This window comes from Acomys minous (assembly GCF_964271855.1).
Source record: "Acomys minous genome assembly, chromosome: 10".
In the NCBI taxonomy this organism is placed as follows: Eukaryota; Metazoa; Chordata; class Mammalia; order Rodentia; family Muridae; genus Acomys; species Acomys minous.
The window spans coordinates 20046221-20058188 of NC_140491.1; the positions used below are offsets into that span (position 1 = coordinate 20046221).

Below are 11968 nucleotides of genomic sequence, written 5' to 3' on the forward strand. Positions count from 1 at the left end.
CTGGGTCTTTGAGTGATCGTTGGGTCAGGCCAAGGTAATCACAACCTTTTGGGTCCCTTGCCAAGTCCCGCCAGAGATACTGGGCCCGAGCCACGTGGCGAGCTCAGCTAGTTTCTCAGGGCCTGAACCGTCTGTCACAGCAGGAGAACTGCGATTGCACTGAGCAATCACCCCGGGTGGAAGTGAGTGCTCCACCCACCCCGTGTCACCGCAGGAAAACCAAGGCTGCTTGAGCAAGCACCCAGGGTATAACTGAGTGCCCCGCCCAGCCCGCGTCACAGCAGGAAAACTGTGGCAGTGCTGCGCACTCACCTAGGGTAGAAGTGAGCGCTTCTCCAGGCTTGTGTCACCGCAGGGAAACTGGGACCTTGATGAGCAAGCACCCAGGGTAGAAGGGAGCGCTCCACCCAGCTTGCGTGGTAGTAGAAAAACCAATGCTGAGCTGGGCAAGCACCCAAAGTATTACTGAGCGCTCCGCCCTGCACGTGTCACAGCAGGATAATTAGGTCTGCGCTGAGCCGGAGCGCAGGATGGAAGCCGGCTCACCGCCCAGCTTGCGTCACAGCAGAAAAACCCAAGCTGCCTGAGCAAGCACCCAGGGTATAACTGAGTGCTCCGCCCCGCTCGTGTCCCAGCAGGAAAGCTGAGCTTGCGCTGAGCCGGAGCCCAGGGTGGAAGCCGGCTCACCTCCCAGCTTGCGTCACAGCCGAAAAACCAAGGCTGCTTGAGCAAGCTCCCCGGGTATAACTGAGCGCTCTGCCCCACTCGCGTCACAGCAGGAAAACCACGTCTGCACGGAGCCGGAGCTCAGGGTGGAAGCCGGCTCTCTGCCCCGCCTGCGTCACAGCAGGGGAGCTGCGCCTCGGGCAGCCGAGCCAGCCTCTCCACAGCCCAGCTCACTGAGCCAACCCAGGATTCTGGGGCCGAACCGTCCGCTGAGTCCAGCCTGGGTCTCAAGGCACCACGCGACCCAAATCCTGTCCAGAGTCCCCTCTCCCGCAGCAACTCCCACTGTCCACCGCACTAATCGCCTCCACTGGAAGGCTCTGAGCTGCAAACCTCAGCCACCGCCTCTGGCGCTGCCGGAGCCGCTGTGGGCACTGTTGTTCTCACCGCCGCCGCTCTGATCCGAGAAAGTCCTTGCTCCTCCTGTGTGCAGGGGCCGGCAGGTCCTCCGCACCCTGGTCCCTCCGGACCGTGGAGCACTTCTGCTGCCGTGGTGTGGGGACCTTGGTGTTCCTGGCTCAGAAATCTGTGCAATTCCCTGAATTGTTCGCTGGAGCTTTCAAACACGGTCCACACTGCTCGCCGCCATCTTGGATCCCCTGATTTGCAATTTTTAAATGACATATGGTGCCACAGTCTCACTCTATAGTGATTTTTGATGTCCAGTCTTCTTTGATGGAGTTTCTGCTTGTGTTTTTTCCCCATTTTCTTTTATTTTTTTATTATTTAATTAATTTATTCAGATTACATCTCAATTGTTTTCCCCTCATTGCATCTTCCCATTCCTCTCTCCCTCCTGCTTTCACCCTATTCCCCTTCTCTAGGTCTATGACCGAGGGGGACCTCCTCCCCCATTATATGATCATAGGCTATCTATCAAGTCTTATCTTGGTAGCCTGCTTATCCTTTCTCTGAGTGCCACTAGGCCTCCCCACCATGGGGAAGTGATCAAATATGGGGCACCAGAGTTTTTTCCATTTTCTAACTGGGCTATTTCTTTGTGCATTAAGAATTGTGTGTTTAGTTACAAATTCTTTATCACCGTATTCTAGGCATTTCACTAGTATTTCTTTTAGTCTGTGGATTAGGACATTTGGCTTTTTTTCCAATCCAGTTTGAGGCTTTGTAGTCAATTAAGGCGACTTTCCAGCTCTTAGTCAATCAATCTACCTTTTTTCCTCCTATCCTTTTCATTTTAAGTATTTCACAACAGTAGACTCATACAAGGTTTGTTGCTTTCTGCATGGCTTAATTCCCGTGTTGTATATAACACACACCAGAATTTCATTCCCTTTTGTGGCTAATAGCCACTGTCTGTATATAACACATTTTTTTGTGTCCATTATACGGCTGAAGAGCCCTGGGTTGACTTACATTTTATAACTATTGACAGCATCACAATAGAGTTATAAGTCTGCAAAAAACATTTATGAATAGGGTAGTCTTTAAGCCCTATCTACAGTACCTTTGACTTGAAATGTGAAGGATTAAAGGGAAACAGATAAGTGGAGGTACAGAAGGGTGGGCATTTGAGGCACAAGGAGCAGCTTACCTCAAAGTAAATAAGGCAGAGATGATCCTGGAATGTTTCACAGGCATGCAGAGAGGCAGCTGAAATAATCCTAGTGGGAAATATGACAGGTATCAGAAGACATAGCAGAATATACAAGACTCCTTATCACTGTGAACTTGACTCAGGATGGAATTCCCTTTAAGGACAACAAAGACCTGCTGGTGTTTCAATAGGATGTTTGTCACCAGTGATGATTCTGTAGACTTTGCAATCAGATATAAGTCAGGTCCATTGTAGACACAGTGTCAAAAGATACTTTCATGGGTCGAAGGTGGCCTTTTTCTGCCCTGCTCTAGACTAAGTTAAAAGTACCGAGCTTTCAAGGTTGGTGAAATGGTTCAGCAGGTAAAAGATCTTGCTATCAAAGCTCAATAGTCTGTATTTGATATCCATAACCTATAGTTGCAGGAAAGAATCAACCCCTGAGAATTATGCTCTGACCTACACCTGCATGCTACGGCATGCCTGCCCCCATATGTATATATATGTCATTATCAAGATAATCATCATCATCACCACCACCACCACCACCATCAAAGTGTTCATACTTTTGGAGCTCACTGAATTTTTTTAAAAACAAAAGTTATCTTTTACAACACTAAGACTCTAGGAATAATAGAACTGATAACTCCTTAAAATTGATTTAGAATGGAAAGTTAAGATCTGTAGCTATCTAGTTGTAAATGTAAGGATAGAATGAGGGTGGTCCTTTGTTAAGAGGAAGAGGGAAAGGAAACAGTCAGAAGAGTGGGAAGGTTAAGAAAAGAGAACCATATTTATGGTTGTGAGCCTAGCCTTTAATGGCTGAGCCATCGAAAATACAGGCAGTAAATTTTGAATCCCTACCCAGACTAGCCGATGGACAGGACATTCTCCACCGTTAAGTGGAGAAAGAGATCTGACTTTCACACATACTCTAGTGCCCCATATTTGACCATGTCCCTTGGATGGAGATGCCTAGTGGCACTCAGATGAAGGATAATAGGTCACCAAGGAGAGACTTGATACCCTATGAACATATACAGGGGGAGGAGGTCCCCCTCAGTCACAGACATAGGGGAGGGGAGTAGGGGGGAAGCGGGAAGAAGGGAGGAATGGGAGGATACAATGGATGGGATAGCAACTGAGATGTAAGATGAATAAATTAATAAAATAAAAAAAAGGAAAAAAAAAGAAAAGAGAAGGGAAAGGGGAAGGGAGGGAAGAAAAAGAGGAGGGAAGAAATGGAAAAAAAATGAATGAAGGAAAAAGGAAGAGAAGGGCAAAAGAAAAGGGAAAAGACACAGAAGAGGGTCCACCTTTTCTTAAAATTGAGACCAACTTCCTGCTCTGCATGGAACATAGCATGCCCTAATATTGCCTACAGTTTTCATTAAATCGATTTAATTGATTTCTCTTACTGCCACACCAATGGTAAAGAAGCCATAGGGGATAGGTTTGGGGTAAACTTATTGGGGGGACATTTTCACATATAAATTTATGAGCAGATATAGTTAGAATGGAGTATCATATGGCACTACTGTATTTAGGATGATGCTGCAGTCAGCTTAAGTATGTGAATTCTCCTTTCTCGGAAAGTGAATTAGACCAAGGGACAGATAGGGAGGATAAAAAATAAGGTCTTCTCAGCATGCCCTTAAATACCCACGAATATTCACTATGGGCAGAGACTGTAGTGGAATCCCCCCTCCTGTGCTACTGTCAGGATACCAAATTTACAACTAGTGTTTAGACTCTAGCTCTGTGTTCTCAAACTGGGAACCTCAGAAGACATTTTCCAGTTTTTGCTTAAGGCTTGAGAGATTTTTTTATATGCTGTGGCTTAGTTATGCCTTCTATTGTGGTGAAAAGATACCATATCCAAAGGTAACTTGAGGAGGAAAGAGTTTACTTCATTTTACATCCCCATGTCTAATTGTTTTTGTCACTTTTGCTTGTTTTTTATCTTTGGGCTGGTAGAATCACATAGCACATTACAATTTTGGCTTTTTATCCTCTTTCATCCAACATTATTTCTGGGATGTTCATTGCTATGATCTGAGTGTTAACATTATTTCAGATTCATATGTTGACATCCTGATTCTGATGTTAGGAGACGCAGAACTGACTAACTGACTGGTATTGAATAAGATCCTAAGAATGGATCCTGTTAAGTGGCATTCTGTTCTCCATAGAGAAGCCTAAGAGATTTCTTATACCTCCTACCATAAGTATATACATCTTGAAGCTTCCCTCCACTAACCAGATGCAAATTATATGAGATACTAAACCTACCAGCACCTTGCTTTCAGACTTCCAGCTTCCCAAACTATGAACATGAGTCTTGTTTCTAGTAATATTCATGCACTCTCATTTTCATCATTGCATAGTTTCATTGTTTGAATAAATACCAAATGATTTTGATTGTTTTGTTTGTGTATACTTCTGAGCAATTAGTTTCATAAATGTTATAACAAATTAAAAATAGATCAAGTAGGTGAATGGCTTAGCAACTTAAAAGCAATTACTACCTCAGCCTAACAATCTGAATTCCATCCTTGGAAACCACAGTGAATGGATATAACCTGCTCTCTGACTACTACACTTGCACAATGGCATGGGTATGCCTGTACTCATACATATACATCACACACACACACACACACACACACACACACACACACACACACACAAACAAACACACACACTCTGAATAAACAAAGAATAAGCTCACAAAATATCTACACATATGCATGTTTCTTATTAAAAATATTAAATAATCTATTCCACACTCCCATTGGTTTTTATAACATTAAATTTTATCATACATGTACAAATATACATGAAACAGTATGGCAAATTTATAAATAAATATATTTAGAAATTCATGAATATATTTATAAATGAATAGTAGGCAGCTTATAAATTAAATAGATAACTAACACTAAAAATCTTTGAAATGCTTCCCCAAAACTTATAACTATAAAAACTTTCTAATATTGATACATGTACCTATATAAAAAGCATTTAAATATACTTTACCTATAACAGAAGAGCATTGCTTCTCTCAGACACCATGGGATGTCTAATATAAAGCCCAATGCTAGATATTGATTAACTTTTCTTGAATCATTGGTCAATGGTGTCTCATAGACACCTCCCCCCCAAAACAGCACAGTCTATTGCCACTATTGTTTCTTGCTGTCCTAGTTACTTTTTAAATGCTGCAATAAAGCACAATGACCAAGGCAATTTGTAAAAGAAAGCATTTACTTGTCCTACAGTTTCTGAGGGCTACAGTCCATGATGGTGAAAAAAAGGGATGACGGCAGGAAGAGCTGAGAGGTCACATATTGATCAACAAACTGGAAGGAGGGAAGGAGGGGTGGAAAGGGGAGAGAAGGAAGGAAAGGTAGAAATTTTTTTAAATCCTACCACCCCTTGTGATGCATCTCCTTCAACAAGGCCACACCTCTCAATCCTTCCCAATCAATTCCATCAGCTGGTGACTAAGTTTTAATTATATGAGTTTAATGGTTTCATTCTCATTCAAACCACCAGTTAGGACTTGGTGATAAGACCTTACTGTACTAGAATTTTCCAGCTATTATCACTATACTATTGAGGTGTGAGCTCATATAGAGAAGAATTAAGAGATCATCAAGCATGAAGTGTGGCCCTATAGTCCCTGGACTTTTAAAGAAACACGTTGGATTATTTCACAGTGCAGCTATTGCTCATATATATGTATGCCCCCTTCCACTCCCATGCAGCCTTGCAACACAAGTTCATTGCTATTGGATTTTGTAGGCAGTTTTCATTTCATTTTTGTATGAGGCCCATGAAGCAGTATTTCTGCATCTGTCCATTTGGAAGACCTTCATTAACAGACTCCATCCCACCAAGCTGGCAAGAAGAGGCTTTCCAAGTTGTATGTGTGGATAGTTGGCTGTGGGATCCAAATTTGAAAAAGCTCCCATCTCTTTGTGCTGTGTCATTCTGTAAATGGTTCAAAATGGTGAAGTAGAAAAGAGAGAAATAGTAGGTTCTGTTTTCTTCTTTCCTTTCTCCTGATCTTCAAGCAAAATATAGGGAAAACTCACTTTCTAGTTGCTCATTTCTGGAACATGTTGTGCTACACAAATGGCTTGGCTTGTGTGAGTACTGTTCCTTTGTTATTCTCCAGGTCACATCTCTTTAGTGGCCTCCCCTCACATTTCTATCTTGGAGAATATCTTGGAGATATCTTGGAGAATAACACGAGCCCCTACAGCATAGCAATATTAGAATGACAGAGGAGCAGGCAGGTGAAGCTTAGTATATAAGGTAGAAGGAAAAGCAGAGACTCTTTGAAGTACAGAATGCATGCTTCTCCCTAAGGTATGACAATGCTTTGTAGTTTTAGAGAAGAATCCCTATGCTTGGCCCAGTGTTTGGCTATGAGTCTCTGCATCTGTTTGGATCCGCTGCTGGGTGTAGCCTCTCAGAGGACAACTATGCTAGGCTCCTCTCTGTAAGCATGGCAGAGCATTATTAATAGTGTTGGGGTTGGCTCTCTCGCATGGGGTGGGTCTCAGGTTGGGCCAGGCATTGGTTGGACTTTCCCTCAATCTCTGCTCTATCTTTATCTCTGCATATATTGTAGGCAAGGTATATTTTTGAGTCAAAGTTCTTGTAGGTGAGTTGATGTTTCCCTTCTTCCACTAGGAGTCCTGTCTAGTTATAGAGTGGCCTCTTTAGTCTCCATGATCCCTCTTCTACAGTCTCATCTGGAATCACCCCCACATTTTCCCAGGAGCCTAATCTGCCCTAGGTCTCCAATGTGTGACAGACATGCCTCCACCATGTCATCTCCTCTCTCTGCAGGCCCTCTGTCCTCCCACCCCTACTCTCCCCAGGTCTGATCTGCACAATCATTGATCTCTATGTTCTTTTTCCTACCTTGTTCCTTCTCTTCAACCACTTCCCCTGTCTAGTCTATTTCCTCTTCAGGGTTCGATTTAATCATTCTCTCTTGTATCCTCCTTGTTCCTTCTCTTCTTTGGGTCTGTGAATTTTAGTATGTTCATCCTGTACTATATGGATAAAACATGCTTATAAGTGAGTATATAACATGTGTGTCTTTCTGGATCTGAGTTAGCTCGCTCAGAATGATCTTGTCTAGGGGATGGATAAAAGGACCTGGAGATCACAGGAGCTCCACAAGAAGAGCTACAGAGCCAACTAACTAGAACCCAGAGGGGCTTGTGGAGACTGAAGCACCAACCAAGGACCATGCATAGACTGGACCTAGGCCCCCTACACAGGTGTAGCAGATGGGTAGATCAGGCTTCTTGTAGGTCCTAGTAAAGGGAACAGGGGCTGCCTCTGACATGGATTCCATTGCTTGCTTTTGGGCCACTTCCCTCTTGCAGGGCTGCCTTGCCTGGCCACAGAGGAAGAGGATGTGTTCAGTCCTGATGTGACTTGATGAGGAGTAGGAGGGTAGGAGGAGTCCATTTTTCTGAGGAATAGGGGAGGGACTTTGTCACACATAGTCATTCATGTGCAAACTAATTTTTTCCAAGAAAGCTGGAGTTGGAGGAGGAAAGTGTACCGCTATAATGTATTTCTGGGGTCCTCCTTATTATCCTTATTTAGAACATAAATACATAATAAACATTTGTTAACAAAATATTTGAAGCATAGCTGCATTCTTTGTCTCTTTCTCCCTCCCCCTTCTCCCTCTCCAAAATTAAACACTGTACCACATTTCTTTCTATGTAGCTTTACCATCCATCACTCATGGAATTTTACTAGGTTTCTCCACACCCTCATGAGTTCCATACAATACTAAACTTGTTATTTACTGCTGATTGAAAGAGATGTAGTGAAATCTCATCAGCATCTTGGTCTTTTTCCTTTTCCTATTTTGAACATCTTGTCCTTTTAGATTTGTATGAAGATTTCTTTTCCTACAGACATGCCTATTTCCTTTGCCCTATTCTTGGAGACCATAAAACGGTGAATAAATTCCCCATGGATTACAGATGTTAGAATTGTAGCATAAGGCATCAAATAGGCCCCCTCTTTTTCTGTTACCTATTAACTCCTTCACAAATGTTTTCAATTTTGCTAAATTCAGAGAATGAATCTTTTTATGCTTGGATTTTACTTTTTTCATTTATGTATTAATTTAATCTCTTTACAGCATGAGTCAAGTCTCCTCCCTCCTCTCCTTCCATTCCCTGTCTCCTCTTTTTCAGAGAAGGGGAGGTTCCTTAGGGGTACCAACCAACCCTGACACCTCAAGTCACCGCAGGACTAAGTATATCCTCTCCCACTGGAGCCTGGCGAGGAAACCCATCTAGGGAGAAGGAATCCAGTGGCAGATAACATAGTCAGAGACAGCCACTACTCCCAAAGTTAGGGGACCCACATGTTCACCATGCTTTTGTTGAAAATAAATATTTTCATAGGATTTTTATCTAAAACCAGAGAACACAATAATAATGTATGATGAACATTAATAATCAATTTTGTTTTTCTTAAGTATATGTTCAAGTTCAGTGATATTAAAATACAATATTATATTTTTTCACAGCTAGTACTTTATTCAGATAGCAGTCTCATTACACATAGTCCAAGAACACTCAAATAATAACTTAAGATCAGATGTTAAAAATTGGTCTTCAAACATCATAGCCAACAATGATCTCTTTGATATAAAACCACATTCACACCTCAGTGGCCACTAAACCATTCAGCATAGCTTCCTTAACTGTAAACTGTTTGAAAGTACCAGATTTAGCACTTTGAATTTTTTTTTCACACTCTGAATAGCTATAGGGATTTCAGCAGGGGTTGGGGAAACCAGCTCAACTTTGGCATACTGTCAAAATGTGGCCAGTTGAGGCTTAGAGTAAGTCATGGCAGTAATTACCAGTGACAAAGCCTTCTTTATGAAGTTATGGGCGAACTTGGCCATGGTCCATCTCCCCAAATCACCAGCTCGCAATATTATATTTTATCACAATGTATGATCCCCACACAATTAATAGGTTACTATGTACTTAATTTACAATCAATATATCAAAATCTTATGATAGGAACGGAGACCCCATTTTTCATTTACTACCAATAGCAAATAAAGATGATTAAACCAGCAATCTCAGAATTACAAAGTCATCCTGTGCCATACAAGTTCATGGCTTCATTGTCTGAGCAGATCAATCACCAATGCAACTGCCTCTTGATTCTTGAAATAAGACTTTTCACTTTCCTGCTAACTACCAAACAAATCATTTGACTAGTGTTCTTTTACTTAGCAAGTGTATACTTTAAGCTATTGAAGATGTTCTTTCATTCTTTGGTACTTCTGTGCTCATAATAATAAACCACAAAGAAAATATAGTTGTCTAAAATTCTTATATTGGTTATTTTTAAATAATTCAACTCCTGTCCTAGCATCTTTTTATAACAGGCTCTATCTACTTTTTTTTATGGACAAATCATGTTGTGAATTTTTCAATTTTGTCTATTTTGTTCCTTACCCAACTTGCCCCTCTATTTTCATAAGCAAAAATCTTAGTGATGAGATCGACATTGAAGTTGCTATGTTGGCAGCGTTGGAAGTAAGGGCATCATGAAGCTGTGAACTTAATTGGTGCTGTCAGCTAATCAGAAAAAGTGCACTGATGATTTTACAAAGCCAATTAAAATAAGGCATAGGAAGCCTGAATAATCACAATAAACAGATCATATTTACAAGGAGTTACTACCTGTTTTCCTTGCTTCTTTCAGCAGTAGCTTCCTGAAAGCAGTGCTTCCAACAATCCTAGGAGATAGGTACAATCATCATCTGTATTTTACTAAAAGAGAACTTAGGGGACAAAACCTCAGCACCCAGCTTTTCAAACAAAAATTGAATCTCTCAACATTTAGAAACTGGACCACAAATGCAATCCATGGCTTGCTTAGCCATTTTCCCCATTTTTTGGGCCCCTTCTAAAGTATTATTTTCCCAAATTCAGTCTGAAGAAACCTCAAGAGAACGACATCCCATTCACTCTAAAGTGGGTCAGGTAGGTTTCTGTTTGCTCTCTGGGTCTACAAATGCTTATTTTTATCGGGAGGTAGTTATAAGTTATTATTGGTCATATACAGAGAAAAAAAACCTAGGCAGAACTCAGGGACATTTCTCTTTTCCTTTATTTTTCATCCATAGGTAAGGAGATAGCAGCTGAAAGGAAAGAAAGGGGGATATAGAAATATAGAGGGAGGATAGAACAAAAGGTAGGTGATTGAACCTACTCCTTAACTCAAGGCCTTAATAGTCACTCATAATGAAGGTTATGTCTAAGTCACTGGTATAGAATTTAGTATATTGATACAAAACATAGGCATATCCAATACTTGTTAGATTGTAGTACAAGAATATATATCATAAGTCTAACAGATAGATATGACTCTATAGATATACAAAGTAAAAGAGTTAAATAAGGTCTTCAAAAGCCTCAGAGACACACAGAATTTAGCATTTAAAGATTTTTAAAAACAATGCTTAAGTTTCTTTGACAATAAAACAAGTTAACTGCTGACAACTCCCAGCTTACCTCAAAGAAGATGATGAACATCAAAGAACCTCTTTATGAAGATGACTTCAGATGTTGCAAACAAGCCACTGGGCAAAATGTCCTCATTCCTGCCACAAAGAGAATTTTGGCTAAAAATGGGCAGCTTAGATGCAGGCAGAATTGATAGCCAAACTCTGCCAAGATGGGGTAAGCAAGTCCTCAATAGTTCCTGCCTAGTAAATATGTGTGGCAGAGATATTGGTACAGAAGGCCGAAGATGAGGCTCCAATGTTACAGAGAGTGTTGGGTGGCTGTTCAGGCAGTAAACTGTCTCAGTCCTTTTGTTCATTTTGGCAGCTGCAAACCTGCACTGCTGGTTCACTCAGGAATTTAAGTCTTATTCCTTCTCAAGTCTCTGAGGTGTATTAAAGACCAGATAGTTTAGTTTTACAACCAAGTTTAGTTGGTTAGGGGATAAGATCTTTTTAGATCAAGATGAAGGAGTTAAGTTAATAGAGATGAGATAAGATAGATACTGATTTTCAGTCAGAAATTTAGACCCAACAACAGGAAGGATGTTTACTTCAAGTTTGATAAATACAAATAGCCATATCACTATGAATGTAACATTTATAGAACTCATAATTGTCACATGGTTCTCTCAGGTAATTGTTTTATGCATGTGTAATAAAATAAATTTTAAAAATTGAATGACGTTTCATTTTATTATACTTCATGATGTTTGGTTGTTATCTCTTAGAAGCCTGTCATTTTCTAATGAGAGATGGAAAGGAAGTGGGTAGAAAAGGTGGAAGCAATTTGGAGGAGTAAAGAAAAGGGAAACTATAATAAGGACATATTGCATGAGCAAAGAATCTATTTTCAATAAAGAAAAATATGAAAAGAAAAAAATTAAAAATTGAATGAAAGCTATAAATAATGTCTGGTTCCCAAATGTCTTTATTTAGCGGCTATGTTTAAAGGTGGATCATGTGCTGAGCTTCCTTGGTGACAGAGGAGGCAAATTCTTGATTACAAATTCCTAAAGATTTCTTTATTTTCAGACTGCATATAGCTCGGAGAGGCAATATGCCATGTAGGTCTCTGATAAAAAGAAAATAAATATTGCCAAGTA

At 40.9% G+C, this 11968-nt stretch overlaps 1 pseudogene across 1 annotated transcript; it reads right to left on the bottom strand.

The window, feature by feature from the left end:
- Positions 1-8949: 8949 nt before the first annotated feature.
- On the bottom strand, positions 8950-9245 carry LOC311606883 (ATP synthase subunit g, mitochondrial-like; annotated as a pseudogene). Its single transcript has one exon. The product of its transcript is annotated as an ATP synthase subunit g, mitochondrial-like (transcript).
- Between the last annotated feature and the right edge of the window lie 2723 nt (positions 9246-11968).